This window comes from Uranotaenia lowii, chromosome 3 (genome assembly GCF_029784155.1).
Source record: "Uranotaenia lowii strain MFRU-FL chromosome 3, ASM2978415v1, whole genome shotgun sequence".
Lineage (NCBI taxonomy): Eukaryota > Metazoa > Arthropoda > Insecta > Diptera > Culicidae > Uranotaenia > Uranotaenia lowii.
The window spans coordinates 181078877-181093236 of record NC_073693.1 but is presented as its reverse complement, the minus strand read 5'-3'; positions in this window follow the sequence as shown (position 1 = coordinate 181093236).

Here is a 14360-nt window from a genome sequence, read left to right as displayed (position 1 = left end):
TACTGTAGGACAGGGGTGAGCAACCTTTTGAATCAACGGGCTAATTTAAATTTTAAATCTTGTCGGCGGGCCGCACTTTAAATAATTTTTTGTGATAATTATCAGAACTTCTCATCATTTTCCATAACTACAACCTTTTGGCGAAAACAAATCTGAAAAAGAAAAGATAAAACGAATTCACGTGTTCAAAAACAGTAATTCAACACGGCTTTTTAAATACCCGATATTGAATAGGTACTTCGCTTAATCTTTTTTTAATTCTATCAAGTTTTTAATAGTCCTTCTTAGCGAATATTCGTTCTTACAACATTCTTGTTTAAACCGATAATACTATTCGTCATCACTTCGATTTAAAAATGTTTTGGAGCTTACCAGAGTGATAACTAACAGTTTGATAAATATATTTTTAAAGAAATCACAGTCGTCTTAGCGTTGGATGTTGAATCGATTTTTGACTTTCTGTGATTTTTTCACCATTAAAACTTGTCCTCAAAGCCTAGATTTTTTTCCTACAAACGTTAAAAAACTCGTTTCTTTACATTGAAGTTCTGCATTGGATCATTTCATTGAGATGTTCAGCAAGGTTGTCGAAATCACAGAAAAATGTTAAATTTTATGTATTTTTGAGCAACTATCTTCAAAACTTCATTCTTGATTTTAGAATTTTTTTCACATTTTTATCATTTTTAATCTTATTTAGACATCATTGCGATAGGATTTCTTAAGCTATATTTTGACTCTGGTAATGTGGATTGTGAATTATAAGTGAAATAACTCAATTTATTTATGTTTGTGATAAATTTTCTATCAAATTACTGAAAAAAGCTTCACAGATAATCGTCAAAGATATTTTGGGTGGAATCACAGAATTTTAAATATCTATTGTTTTTAAAAACAACTAATAATTTTTGTGGGTTGTTTCATGTTGAAAAATAATAACCCAGGCTTTATTATTCAACTTTCGTAATTTCGTCAATATTTAGGAATAAAGAATATACCACAAGTTTTTGGTTCAATTTTTGTCCAGTATTTGAATGCTAACAGAATAAGCCTTTTAGCCCTGAGCATATTTTTTACCATTCCACTTTATATTTTTGCTTGGAATGAAAATAGGTAAACCTCACTAAGCCGACTTTGAAATTCCTTCGTCCATGTGTAGGTTCCGATTTTTTGCTGTTCTACCGACTCATTATAATGGATTTTGCTCTCAAAGTGATACTTACTTACTTAATGATCCCGTGCCGATCCACCGGTGCATAGGGCCGTAGTAAAAGACCTCCACTGTTGACGATCCAGAGCTAGCGTTTTCACCCAGCGTTTGGTCCCAGTCAAGGTTCTCGTCGACAGTTCGGATTTCAGCGGCTAGGCTTCGCCGCCACAAGTTTCTGGGTCTGCCTCTTCTTCGATGACCTTCTGGATTCCAATCTAGCGCCTCTCTGCAAATCTCGTTTTCATTTTTTCGCAGCGTGTGCCCAATCCATCTCCACTTACGTTCCCGAATCTCGATTTCTAGCGCCCTTTGATGACACCGGCGATGTAGTTCCTCATTTGAGATCCAGTTGCCAGGTCACCAAGCGCGGATGATGTTCCGCAGGCAGCGGTTTACAAATACTTGCAGTTTCCAAGTGATAGGAGTTTAATAATAAAGAAAAAAGTATGCTGAATAAAAAAACACTATTACCTTACGCCAAAAAACAATATTGCATATAAGCCTTGAACAGAACATAACAAACGCTTAAAATGCCAGAAAAAAGTTAACAATCTGAAATTTTGCTTACTATTCATTGCAGAAAAAAGGCATACAAATTTGAAAAAAGCTTCGCGGGCCGCACACAAGGGTCTCGCGGGCCACATGCGGCCCGCGGGTTGCTCACCCCTGCTGTAGGGGGATGTGTTCCTAAATGCGCATATTGGGTAATATGCGCATACAGCCGATTGACGATATGGCTGGAGATTCATCATATCTAATCAGTGCAGTTTGAGGGTAATACGCTTTTAACACATGGCATGGAAATATTAAATTGTTATATAAAGTCAAAAAAAATTAAAAATTCAAACAAGATTTTTGTCAGTTTTGTTAAAATATATTGAACTTTAATTATCGTGCGTACAGCTTCTGTGAACAAAAATTTAAAAGGGGTTTCTCTCTTATTCATCTGGAAATCGGAAATTCAAGCTTTTGGCAAAGTTGTAAATGTAATATTGGAATAAGAGACAGGTTCTGAATGCCCATATCAAGGCAGGTTAAAGCCTATATCAAGAAAAATAGATTAGTCTTATAATTTTTTTACATTTAAACATTAAATCTACGCTCAAACGACGATGTTTCAGCGAAAAAAAGAAGAACTTCATACTAATCCGATAAAAATACGATATGAACAAAATATTACCATAAAATATGGCCATACGGCATACCTAACTATGTTTCATACAAAAGAACTAGTGATGTAAAAAATTTCACCAAAATTTCAGCCTTGACGTATGCTTAACCCTTCATTTCATGATTTTGTTTATTTTTAGCTTAGCTTAGCTTAGCTTGATTGACTACTCACATCCACCTTAAATCGTAAAATCCGAAATGCTAATCTACTATCAAGGTGTTTGTATGAGAAAAATAAGTTAGATTTGTTGAATTCAAAGAACAATATATTACATATAGCATTTTGAACTCCACGATCGCTGGTGTGACTCAGTAGAACGAATTCCAAATCGCCAATTGTTGATTGACCGAGGCCATCAATTTTGTACAAGGGTCGAAAGAATGGTACTTGGGATTATAGTCCATTCTCAATGTACAAACTGATGCTCTCTCTTTGAAGATTAATAACGGCGCCGGCCACGTCCTAGTAATCAATGGATAGTTAGGAAAATAGAGAAAGGGATGAAAGACATAAATTTGCGCTTTAGGACCGAGGTCACCATCCTAGCAAATAATTTTGTTAAGGAGATTGGGTAAAAGGATATGATTTGGAGATACTTTTGACTGTGTTGTGATCTTAATGAATAAACCATATATTGTGAATTGAAATAAAATTTTTAGAAACGTCGCTGGTGAACTGGCAACAAAACAGAGACTTCCGACAATCTAGTACTTCACTTTTCCTTGTCGGAAGTCGGAAGTCCGGACTTCCAAAAAAAAATTTAGTGTTGGCACTATTATATTCTCCTGTACTCCTAATGTTTGTGTAAATTGCAAGCTATAAACTCATTTTCTTCATACTTTACCTAAATAAACCACTTCTAACAAATTAACTAAGAAAATATTTGAACGCATCGTTTGAATATATGAACTCATCGCTATTATCTGCAACATTTTGTAGCACTTCAAAGATAAATGAAATTTTCAACATTTGTACAAAAATCTTGTTTTTATAATGTAACAGAGGGAACTGTTTTCAACCTATGGCTAACTTTCACATTACATTACTTTATCGTTTTTTCAAGTCCGCTACTATTTTAAGTCATAAAGAAACTTCACCGCAACAATTTGAAATATTTTAGGAAATTTGAAGCTTTCCTGAAGCACACCTCAAAGATTATCTATAAAAAAAATTGTAGCCCAATCTGGTTACAAACAACAACAAAAATTGTGATTATCGATCACTTGAGCATAAAAAAAACAAACATTCAAGGTTGCCACCGTATGATAAAAGATTTCTAGTATTTTAGTCCCTATACGCTGGCCACACCTGCATTGCATCTAGAGGATAAACTATCATTTGTTATAAGCAAAACCTTGCGTTAAAAGCGACATTTAAGATAAATAACAGCCATCGTCGTTTTTTAAAAGCAGCCTCATTTTTATGACATGTACTCAAACGTTTAAAAAGTATTTCACGTAACATGAAGATGTCATCATTTTGCTTTAATAATTTTTTGTAAACCAAATCGTATCATGTATTATAGCTTTCGTTACTTTTAGATATCATAAAGTTCATTTTTATCAAGTCATATTTTGGGTAAGTACAAAAATACAAGAGAAGTGCAGTTGGTTTGAAGGTAAGATGGAAAAATGTGTAACTTTTTATTCATTAGATTTTTCAAATAGCTTAACTCTAATATGGGGACATAGTGGGGGGTAGGACAGGGCATCAAACGAACGGAAAACTGATATACAATGGATTGTGGGTTCAAGCCAGCCGGAGTATCTCGACAAATCAGGAATCATGTGTAGGGTACTAAGGTACCTTTCCAGGATTCTTTATTTGTTTCGAACAGTTTGAAGGGAGTGAGATGATTTAAACTTGTCCCAAGCCAGTGGTAACGGACCCCTTGGTTGTGCTGCAATTATTGTTGATGAGTTAAGCATCAATAATATTTGAATGTGCGATCGATACTTCCCGTACCGACTCGGGTCGAAAGACCTAACAGCCACTGGTGGGTCAAACATATATACATACATACATACATACATGTACTCAAACGTTTAAAAAAGTTACGTCAAGTTTTTGCCAAAAAATTCACATCAGCAGGTATGTATTTGTATTTTTGATAACGACATAAAAAAAAGTAAAATAGAAAAATTACTCAATTGGATCTACACGGCAAAGCTATGACTAAAGTATATATAAAAAGTATAAAAAATTTGACTAAATAACAATCTTTATTTTACTTTGATTTTTGATTTTTACAAGAGTGTACAATATAAGTGTTCTGCCTTTAAAGGTATTTCATCTTCAGTTTGTAAGGTTTTTAAGGTTGGTAATTTTAGCAAAATTTGAATGTGTTTTTAAAAAATGACTACGCATTTTGTTTAAGTTAGTAAATTATTAAAACTACACTACCTACTTAATTAACTTAACCTACTATGTACAACCTTAAACTAAAGTGCGCGAATTATCGCGTGTTCTGAGGTGGAGCACCTCTCTCCATATTTCAAGCAATAGTTATTAAATTTTGTTTCCAGGGTATCCAGGGCCGCGAGCTCATGTACTTCGCTTGTTCTTGTCCAGGGGGGGAGGTCATGAATCATTTTCAAAATTTTGTTTTGAACGCGTTGGAGTCTTTGTTTGTGAGTCTGAGCACAGGTTTTCCACACAGGGATTGCATATTCCAATGAGGGGTAAATAATTTGTTTATAGACAGCCATCTGATTTTTAAGACACAGTTTGGATGTTCTATTTATTAATGGGTATAATGCTCTGATAAGTATATTGCATTTATTAATAGTTTTATCAATATGTGCCCTAAAAATCAGATGACTGTCTAAAGTGAGTCCAAGATAGACAACCTCTTTCGACCATTCAATGAGGGAACCTTGAAACCGGATTTGGCAGTCCATCGTCGGAACAAGTCTAGGCGATCTCGAGTGAGGGAACACGATGGCTTGGGTCTTAGTTGCGTTGATCACAATTTTCCAGCTGATGTAATAATCGTTTAGAGCATTCAGGCCTCTCTGGAGTTTAAGTGTTAGAGCTCGGATGTGACGACCGTTGTACATAATCGCCGTGTCATCTGCGTATTGAGACATTATACCGTTTTCAGCGAGGGACGGAATGTCAGAAGTGTAAATATTGTACAATAATGGCCCCAAGATACTACCTTGTGGTACTCCAGCATCGATGTTAAATGGTTCAGAACTTATGTTTTGCAAACTAACCTGGAATGCTCTTTTAGAGAGATAGCTCTTTATGATCTTGATCAAATATGTTGGAAAATTGAGTCGGTACAGTTTGTACACCAAGCCATCGTGCCACACATTGTCAAAGGCCTTCTCAATGTCCAAGAGTGCCATTGCTGTCGTCTTGGATACAGACTTGTTCCTTTGGATGATGTTAGTAACTCGATTGAGCTGATGGATGGTGGATCTGCCTTTGCGAAACCCGAATTGTACTTCAGGGATGATACTATTTTCTTCGGAAAATAGGATTAACCGACTCTGTATAGTCCTTTCAAACAGCTTTGACAGGGCAGGGAGCAAGCTGATTGGACGATAGCTCAGAGGAGCAGAAGGATCTTTCCCGGGCTTGAGAATTGGTATGACCTTGGCTAGCTTCCAAACTGTGGGGAAGTAAGCTAGCATCCAACAGCGGTTGAATATTTTAGCTAAAAAGGCAAAAGATCCGTAGCTAAGGTGCTTAAGCTCTAGGTTGAAGGTGTTGTCAAAACCGGGGGCCTTCATATTCTTAGATCTTCGGATGAGATTTATAAGCTCTTCTGCAGTTATTTTCACTTCTTCTGGGACCGAGTTTTCGGTAACATCAACGGCAGCGATCCCTTCAACAACGAGCGATTCGAAAGGACTAACAATGTTACTACCCAAGTTATGGGATAACACAAACTGTTGCCCCAGTGCGTTAGCCTTTTCTAATGGGGTAATGAGAGGATTAGCATTGCCATGTACTACAAGAGGGGGGACAGGTTTTGGTTTTTTCTTCAGAATTTTTGCTAAAGACCAGAAAGGTTTCGAGTTGGGCGGTATTTGACGAAGCCTATTGCGGAATTCCCTATTCTTCAGATCCTGGAGCCGTCCCTGAATAACCCTGGAAAGTTGATTGAACATATTCTTCTTGGTATTGTCACCAGTGCGTTGGTATTGACGCCGATATATGTTTCTCAGTCTGATGATGTTTTTGGTGATGCTATCAATATGGAGAGAGGTACTTACCTGATTCTGCTGCACTGGTACCGCTGATTCACGGGCCACGGATATTGCTCGCTGGAGGGATTCTAGCGCCTGATCGATGTCGTCCGAAGAGTCCAGGGGGTGGTCCATATTGATGTTCGCCTCAATGATCCGCTCAAATTCTGTCCAATTGGCCCGATGATAGTTATGCCGGGGAAAATTGGCTATCGTCTCAGCAGTGGCACCAAGTCTCAGCACCACCGGATAGTGGTCAGAAGAAAGCTCTTCGAAAACCTCTGGAATTTCGTTGATAACCATGTTGGACAAAAAGATGTCTAAAACTGAGTGAACCCCCGATCTAGATAGTCGGGTTGGAGATTCAGGCGAAAGGATGTTATAGTGTCCAGTTTCAAGGTCTTCGGCCAGGATGTTTCCGTTGCTGTTCCTCCTTCGATTGCCCCACAGTTCGTGCCGAGCGTTGAGGTCGCCTGCGATGATAAACTTAGCTTGTCGCCGGGTCAGTCTAGCCAAGTCGTTTCGTAGAAGGGCAGCAGTACCATCTCGGATGGTTGCTTGCTTGGGACAGTACGCTGCGATGATGATAATTGGGCCAGATGATGTCTTTATCTCGACTCCTATGGCTTCGATAAGTTTCAATTGAAGGCTCGGTAGCAGGCGACAGCTGACGTTGCGCCTCACTGCAACAGCCACCCCTCCACCTCTTTCGTTGATTCGATCGAGACGCAAAAGCCGGTAATCGGGAAGATAGATATTGGTATCCGGTTTAAGATGCGTCTCGGTGATGATGGCAATGTCAATATTCTTTTCGGCGAGAAAGTCGATCAGCTCCACATGCTTGTTCTTTAGAGAGCAAGCGTTCCAGTTGATGATGTTGATAGGCCTATGGTCCATTTCGATTGATAAGTGAGACAATCGCTGCCAATTGCTGGCTGCGGGTTTTGTATTTGCGTTTGATTTCAATTGCAGCAGTGATGATCTCGATTAGCTCCTCCGTTGATAGTGGGACATCGTCGTTGGTTATACTGGCAGAGGCACCAGCGAAGGAGCCAGCTGTGGCCCCAGCATATGATAGGCCAGGTGTGATGATGGACGTTTGAGTTTCGAGAGATTTGGTGCAGGAGAGGCGGGGCTGAACTGACCGGTTTTGGCTCTGTTGGTTGTTGTTTGGTAGCGGTAGGGGTTTCAGCACTGGGATCATTCTTGGTTGTAGAGGTGGAAACTGGTCCGGGGTGAAAACAGCTGTCTTGCGATGACGGCCGGGTTGGTTGGCAGCCGATGCTTCTTTTCGGATTCTGACATACTCCGCACGCTTTGGACAGGTGCGGCTGGTGGCACGATGGTTTTGTTCACAGTTAGCACATTTTGGTTCTATGTCATCGTCATCGTCATCGTCATCGGTATTAACACAGGTCGCTGTTAAGTGTTCTCCAGCACACTGATTACAACGCGGCGGCATTCGGCAGTTCCTAGTGCCGTGGCCGAACCACAAGCAGTTAGTGCATTGGGTAACATCTCTGTGCTGGGGGCGGTATGGTTCCCATTGGATGATGACACGAAATAGTTGCTTGATGTTTCGTAGAGCACCAATGGTTGTTGAGCCCTTGGAGAAATGGATTAGGAACAATTCGTCTCGGAAGGGGTCATCCTTGGCAGCTTGAGACCGGCGGGACATGGGATAGACCGCTTCAGGCTTGAGCCCAAGATTTTTCAGCTCGGATTCCACCTTATCCTTATCAAATGCCGGTAAACCACGCAACACAATCTTTAGCGGTTTTGTTGATGGATTGTCGTGAGTATAATGGGGCACTCGCTGGGTGGTGAGAAGTTTGCCGACTTTTTGGTATTCCTCCAAAGAAGAGCATATGATTTTAGTGCCTATGCTGCACTTTTTAAATAGCGGCTCGAGGGAAAGTTCAGCAAGTTTCGATTGTAGATGCACTAAATCTTTGATGGGTGTGAAAAGTGGGGGGATGCGCTGCTTTCTTGGAACGGGCTCATTATTTCCATTTTCCACCGGAAGAATGGCAAATTTGTTGTTCTGCAACAGGTGGTTTGATGCGGGTAACTGGGGATTTTCGGACTGAGCTTGCGTGCGACTTTTCTTGGGTATCGCGCCAGTGGATGGTACTACAGGTGGACTCGTGTTCTTTTTCCTCTTCCGCAAAGCTGTGGGGCCTTGGTCCATGGAATCACAGTCGGATGTCTCGATTAAAGAGGAAGGAAGCTTGATGCCTTCCATAGCTGTTTTCTGTGCGAGGCCTAAAAGGCACGCCAACGGTCGCGACGTTCGCGGTTCTTCCAGAGCGGGAAAAAAAACGAAGCAAATCAAAGTAGGCGGGAAAACACAACGCGTAGAGAGGCTAGGTAAAAACACGACTAATCGCGATGACTTTCGCCGAGGGAATGGAGAAAAAAGTATAAAATATAAATGAGGTAAAATAAAGGAACGGGCTCACCAAAAAATGCTAAGTCAATTGTCAATCCTATAGAATCTATACACTCAGAAAAATACTATTATGTATGCCATAAGATTCTCTTATGAAGTGGCGCTATAAGAAAAATTAATGAAATTCATAAGATTGTCTTATGACGCGAATGAATTCTGGAGATGAACGCCTACTTCAATGAGAGGTTGTTGCTTTTCATAAGAGATTCTTATAGAAACAGTAAATCACTTTCTAATAAGAAAAATTCTAGATTTTTCATGCTGAAAACATTCACTTTATTGTTTGCCAAATTTGTTTCAAATTGAATCATTCATGGTCACCATCAGCAGCGCATCAACAGACGGCTCCATCAAATTTATTTTTGCCGCATCTTAATCTTCGACCTTTCGTTTTTTTGCCGATCAGCTTGCTGAAAAGTAAACAAATAATGTATATTAGTTTACTAATATATTAAACGATCACACCAAACACATCAAATCGAACTTACCATTCCGGAGATAACAATAACATTTAAAATTGAAAGGAAACTACAAAACTATGAACTGGCGATTGCTTCGTACTGTTAGATGATGAAAAAAAAAATGATTCCATAAATGAATGTGTTCATTATTTTTTCACAGAGCCGTTTCTTCTATTTTTCATAAGAACATCGTATGAAAAATGAAAGAATTTCATAAGACTCTTATGAAACATTATTTCGCACTCTAAAAAGCGGTTCATAAGATGCATCTTATGAAAATTATAATAAGAATTTGCCTGAGTGTAGATGTAGAGGAGTCCGTGGTTCGCCAAAACAGCTGCTTCAATCTTTGGGGGAGGGAGGTGGGTTTTTCCGAAAATTCCGTTTCCATTGCTTGATTGGTTAGTTCAGTCAATTCATTTCATGATTTTTTTATTTTTGCTCAGAAATCATTTTAAACAGTTGGAAATGATGAGTACATCAAGAAAAAAAAATTAAAATAAAATAAGATTTTTCACTTTTTCCATACATTAATTGTTGCAAATTTGTTACTTTATGAAACGAAGGGTTAACATCCGTTTCTACCATTTTCAATTAAATATTGCAAGTATTAATGAAATAGAACTGAAAATACAAATATGCGCATTAAGCCCGCCAGTTTCGGAAATCGGCTGATTTGACTTCTTTTATTATAAAATTATTTTCACAAAAACTGTATAAGATTTTAACAGAAAAATTGCTCTAACGTATGTAAAACAGATGTCCGCTCATGTGTATATAGTTTTCAGACTCCTATCTATTGGAATATGGGAGAAAATGAGTGCTTTCTTTAATATGCGCATATAGCCCGCCTCTCCCTTACGTACTTACGATTTTTAGGATTTGACAATGGTGTTTACACATTCCGTGTCATTTGAAAACTGTGTCAAAAATTGAAAACTGTTTGAAATATTGCTAACGAGCTCACGGTTCTAGTTGAAATCTACACCAATTTGAATGAACTGTTAATTCTATTTAGTTTGTCATTTTTGATATACTCGAATAAGGAACACGTTAATACTGTTTGAATTTGATTAAATTTTCATAAACATGTCTACATTTTTCTGTTGAAGTTCAACAAAAAGCTTTCAGTTTGATGAATCTTCTGGTTATGTTAAACCACTGTTTAACTTTTTTTTTGTATGAATTTTGATGATAGTCCCTCGAATTCCATTCGAATTGCAAAATAAATATTTTATATTGAGTTTCTTTGAGATCTTCCGTATTAAAAAGGATCGCAGCGCAAATGCGATCATCTCGGTATGTCAAAATCTAATTGTTGTTCATGAAAATCATTTAAAAATATTAAGTCGTATTCGCATTTTTTTTTAAATTTAAATTTTCAAGTAATCTTGAGAATTAAAATTCGTTTGTGTTCTTAGTTTAATAAAAATGCTAAAAAACTATTTGATTTGAAGTGTATTGTCCATTGTATTGTGTTGTTGTGATAGTGTTTATAAGTTTATTATTTTTCGTATAGAAGTTAGCAGAGTTACTGTAAAATATATATTTTATTATTATGTGAATGTGATTTGGTGATTTTTTACTGTCTTCATGACACCTTCCATACTCCTCAAAATGGAAACTAGAGTCCGCTTAATAGCTCTCAAAGCTCGGAGCAGACCACTTTTGAAACGTTCGTCGCCAAGCGTCACCTACGGCATAATACGTCTAGCAAAAATTTGAAGCCCAAATGATATTTCCTGTCGATGATCTGGCTTTTTATAATTGGACATATTTAGTCGTGGGTGACGGTTGGCCACGAACATGTGTCATACCATATGTTACTGAGTTTATTTGGTGAAATAAACTACCTTATGTCGATATTGAAAAATAACCTACAAAACCATCGTGATGCGCAAATCAACAAACTCTACCTGTTTCTCACACATCACAACCAGAGCAGCAGAATCCATCTACTTGAACCAAAACCGCTCGTAACCCGTACGCAGTCTTTAAGAAGTCACACCATCTCAAGAAAAAGTACCGAATCGGTTAACACAAAGTTAACACAATGTTAACACACCGGAATAAAACTCTGCATGATCATCTGCATGCTGCATGACCCCCCCTAATGCTAATTTTATGTTACTATAGAAAGTATTGGTACCTGGAAATCGCCTAGCTTTATGTATGCCCTATCGGAAGAACGGCAACATAACAGTTCTCATCGTAAATTACACACCAGCCTCAAATTGCGTCTGATGCACAAACACAAAAGGCTCTCAAACGAGGTAAATTTGGAATCACCAAGTACCAGAACTGTTAACTAATTTTTGTGTATCAGAGATGCCAATGTGCCTGATTTTTCAGGCATTGCCTGATTTTTCGAGGCTCTGCCTGATAACCTGATAAGCCATTGATTTTCCCTGATTTTCGAAAATATGCCTGATTTTTGCGAATGTCATGAAAAATGGGTAGTAAGGAACTTGAGTAGGTACCATAGCCACAGCCATAGCTGAAGTGAAAAAGTGAAAATGTTACTGAATCAAAGCAATCGAAAGATTCCCGTTAATTCTTATTTAAAAAAGGGATTTAAATGGAATCTTTCGATTGCTTGATGCAGTAGAATTATTCAACCAAGTAGGCTCAAAACACATATTAGAGTGAAAATGTGGAGCGATGATCAAAAAAAAAAGTCATTACTTTGAGCGAAATGTCCGTTACTTTAACGCTGCCTGATTTTTATTTCGCCTGTTCCCTGATTTTTGAAAAAAAAAAAAAAACATGTTGGCAACCGTGATCAGAGCCTTTAATGTATATAGATGCCAAATCGACGCACACAGGCGCACCGCATGATCTAGTTCTGCGACTCAACAAAGCACCAAGACAGGCGACGATACTCGAGCAGTAAGTAGACGGGACCTTGCATGCGTTGGGTGCTCGAGCGTCGGTCGATTTAAGATATCGGGAAAAAACGAGAGTGATTACGGTTCAGCGGCATCGGAAAGTGCAAGCAAGTGTCGGAGAATACTGGAAAGCGAATTTGAAAGAATCTGGTAGTGATGACCAGTACATGTGATCGAGAAAGAAGCAGATTTCGATAGAGGTGTTCTGTCCCAGAATTTCTGTGTTTGAAGCATTTGTGCGGAGGGATTTCTCCATATATTGGGCGTGTAAGGTGTGAGAGTTTTCAATATTACGAGGGAGAATATCGCGTGGCGATTCTATCCACGGTTCCTGATAAGTGTGCGTGACAGCGAAGAGAGAGCGAGAGGGGTGTGGATACACTTCACTTCTGGGAGAGAAAATATTGTGTGGCGATACTATCCACGAGTCCCTAAGAAGTGTGCGTGTCATTGAAGAGTGGGAGAGCAGTTTGTTTACGATTGGAATGGGTGGTGATATTGCATGAACTGCAAGTAACCAACTGACAGCATTTTATTAGCGTGGCTTGAAGCTGACCGGGGAGAAGAAAGCCAGTCGCAGTGTCATGGATGGATGGATGGATGGATGTGATGGATGTACTACGTAAGGTAAATTAGACTTAAGAATAACTGTGAATACAACATCATGCATCCAAAACTAAACTAAATGCACTTAGTCGCGTCTCGCTTTCTAGATCAATTCTATTCCTACTGAGCATTCATTGCAAGCGATTGTGAGACTTTGATTGAGGTAAAATTTATGACTGATGCTTTATTTTGACTGTGTAGATGTAATCAGGCTTAATGTTTGATTATTTCGTGTACTCGTTTTGGCAATTATTATTAATCCACGATTCAACGAAAAGATTCGTATTGAGCTTACCATTTGATTTAGGCCTTCTAAAGACAGAGGCAAATAATATTCTGTGAACTGAAGAAGGTAACATATTATTAATAGAATGAAGAATGAGATGGAAAGTACACATGATGTGTGAAAAATTGTTACTTTATTCAGCTGTAACCTTTTTGTAAAATAACATAATATCAGATCAAGGATATTTCGCAGACTTTATTGTTGGGATGTAGCTGAATTAGATTTGGGCACATTTTCTTTACAAATGATTTTAAACCAATTGAACATGGTTATTCCGGAAAAAACTTCACGGCCCGCGGACATGGTAATTCAGAATTTACCGTAATTCAGAGTTGGTTCAGAACCGTAATTCAGAATTCAGAATCGTGATTCAGATTCACAATTCTGATTTAGAATCCAGATTGTAACTTTAAATTATCAGCCTTTCGAAAAGAAATCGTGACTTCCGTCAAGGATGTGAAGATTTCTTCTCAGATCGGTCGAAGGGGAACTGCTTGTATATTGGCGGAATCTTTTAATGATTTTCAAAAAAAAAATAATTATTTTAATAATAAAAAACACCAATTTTTTTCGTACGACACTAGAAGTGATCGTCCATTTAAAGTTGTACTTCGTGGTCTCACCGGCGATCAGACACCGGATGAGATCACAACTGAATTAAATTCTTTGTTAGGTTTTTCTCCGATTCAAGTAATTCAAATGAGGAAAAGAACCAACACGAATAATATCAGTAGTGTTGGTTTTGCTCCTGAGCTTTATTTGATCCATTTTAAAAAGGATCAAGTTAATAATTTGCAAATTCTTGAAAAGGCTCGTCTTATGTTTCATTGTCGAGTCAAATTTGAACCTTTTCGAAAATCTTCAACCAATTTCCTTCAAAATATTACGCAATGTCGTCGTTGTCAAGCTTTTTGTCACGGCACTAAAAATTGTAGAATGAATGCCAGATGCATGCTTTCCGGCTCATTCGATCATGAAAAATCTAAATGCCTTTTTGGTGGTGATAAACCACAAACAGAATTTTTTAAGTGTGCGAATTGCGCAGGTAATCATTCCTCGAATTCTATAGACTGTCCCGTTACGGCAA